Genomic DNA, 2,459 nt, shown 5'->3' with positions numbered 1-2,459 from the left:
ACTGGAGTGCAGTGGCACGACCTTGGCTCGCTGCAATCTCTGCCTCAAGGGTTCAAGCAATTCTCCTGCCTCAGCCTCCCGAGTAGCTGGGATTACAGGCACCCGCCACCACGCTCAGCTAATTTTTTTGTATTTTTAGTAGAGATGGGGTTTCACCATGTTGGCCAGGCTGGCTTTGAACTCCTGACCTCAAGTGATCTGCCCACCTCGGCTTCTCAAAGGATTACAGGTATGAGCCACATGCCTGGCCAGCCTTCATCTTTCTAACTAATGAAAAGAAGCTGGGTGCTCGCTTCAATAGCACATACACCAAAATTGGAGCCATATACAGAAGATTAGCATGGCTCAGCTCCTGCCCAAGAATGGCACTCAAATTCGTTAAGTGTTCTGTATTAAACAAACCAAAAAAAGGCCAGGCACAGTGGCTCACGCCTGTAATCCCAGCACTTTGGGAGGCCGAGGTGGGTGACTCACCTGAGGTCAGGAGTTTGAGACCAACCTGGCCAATATGGGAAAACCCAGTCTCTACTAAAAATCCAAAAATTAGCTGGGCATGGTGGTGGCATACCTCTGTAATCCCAGCTCCTCTGGGGGCTGAGGCAGGAAAATCACTTGAACCTAGGAGGCAGAGGTTGTAGTGAGCCGAGATCGCGCCACTGCACTCCAGCCTGGGCAACAAGAGCAAAACTTTGTCTCAAAAAAACAAGTTGAGGAAAACATGGTTCTCCAGGGACGTGGCGAGTCAGGATTCCGCACTGCTGCCAGGAGTGATCTTGGGCTGCTTTTTGTTTCCTCCACACAACATGGTGAGGAGCCAAAGGAAGACAGTGATCTAAGTCATTCCCGACCTTCAGGGAAAGGCGGGACCATCCCTGTTTTCAAATCCCTAACTGCCACTCCTTTGAAGCATTTTTTTTCCCCAACGGAAACAGGCTGGAACATAATTAAGCAATGTTGATCACTGCTTCAATCAAAAGTGGTCTGAAGGGAAAAGCTGCTCGTGTTTTGTCCCCCAAAGGGGACAGATGGCCTCAAAGGAAAATGCCACATTTGGATTAGATTTGTGGTGGTGGTGGGAGGAGTGACCTGCCAAGGGTTCCTTGAATGAACAAAACTGTTCCTCAAAGGGCTTTGGGTGGAGGTCATCAAAGCAAGTTGCACAGAAATATCCTCCTCCCTGGGAACTCTCCGGAGATGGCCGACTATTCACTTACACAGGTAGGTCAGGGGTCCCACTTGAAGTCAGTTGCCCAGAATAAGCCAGAGCCTGCCCCTCAAGAATTCAGGAATGTGGTTTCCAATGCAAATAAAGGCTAAATTGTAGAAACAGTGCTGGAGTGTGTTCAAGCCCTCCCTCTGTCCTCTGAGTCATTTGGAAATGGTTAACAAACAGGTTGGACACCTGGGTTGATTACCCCTGAAGGGGATTTCCACACAAACCCTATACTGTAAAATCATCCTCTTGCCTTTCCAAAGCAATTCAGTTCCACCTTCTAGACTAAAGTGTGCCTTAAAGATTCCAAATGTCCTAAATCAGATCCCAGGCTTCCTAAATTAGAGCAGCAACTGCTGCTGACACAAAGAAACAAGGAGCCAAGCAACTTTGTGCTTAAAAAAAAAAAGTTTATTTTAAATTAAGAGGAACAGATGTCCAATGTTTCAAAAAGCCACAAATTTGTGGATTTGGCTGACAAACCCTCTAAGCTGCATTTTATTTCTGTTCCCATAGAGTCAGCCAGCCACTTGCCACTGACTCACTTCTCTCTGGGCCACAGTTTGGGCCAGTCTCCTGACTACAGAATTAGAACCCAGATATCAAGTGAACCCAGGGTGCTTGGGTGGAGAGCAGGTGTTAAAAGCCATTTAAAACCACCCCTCTCCTGCTTTAATTTAGGAGTATCAACACCCACACAGCAAACTGCAAGGCTGGTGGGTCAAAGAGAATGAGCAAGCAGTTGGCACCTGCCAATCCCAGCACCACGCAATTCTAAAGGTAATGAGTAAGCAGCTGCCTGGAACAGGTTTTTGTATAATCCTTCTTAAGAGTACTGGTTAAATATGCAAATACATGCAGGTTATTTGCTGCAATTCAACGCCTCACCCCCAGTGCAAACGCATTACCTCAGGTGAACTCTTGGCCTTGATGGGAAGGGACAGGATGCGTAGCTCCTGTCCACGAGACGCAAATGACTCAATTGCTTCTAGAGTTTAAAGTACATGATGTGCTTTCTTTTCTTCTTGTCTTTGAGAATAAAGAAATAACTTTGGACACAAGGGTTTTTGTGTGTAGTATCTCCTTTATATTTTGTAAATATTGGAGAAGCTTCAAGCTTCAATAAATGTTAGAGATACAACGTTACCTGGCTTTCAAAAACTACTGCTTAAATTTTTTGTAGCACCTCGAAAAATTGTGAATAAAATGAAGATTTTTTTTTTTTTTTTTTTTTTTTTTTTTTTGA

At 45.4% G+C, this 2,459-nt stretch overlaps 1 non-coding gene across 1 annotated transcript; it reads left to right on the top strand.

Moving 5' to 3' along the window:
• The first annotated feature begins 285 nt into the window (after positions 1–285).
• LOC119472876 lies at positions 286–397 on the top strand. Its single transcript, XR_005202056.1, has one exon. It is a non-coding gene; the product is annotated as a U6 spliceosomal RNA (small nuclear RNA).
• Positions 398–2,459: the final 2,062 nt, after the last annotated feature.

This window comes from Cebus imitator, unplaced genomic scaffold, assembly GCF_001604975.1.
Source record: "Cebus imitator isolate Cc_AM_T3 unplaced genomic scaffold, Cebus_imitator-1.0 Scaffold121, whole genome shotgun sequence".
NCBI lineage: Eukaryota > Metazoa > Chordata > Mammalia > Primates > Cebidae > Cebus > Cebus imitator.
Note: the sequence above shows the minus strand (reverse complement) of the source record. Positions and strands in the feature narration are given on the sequence as shown.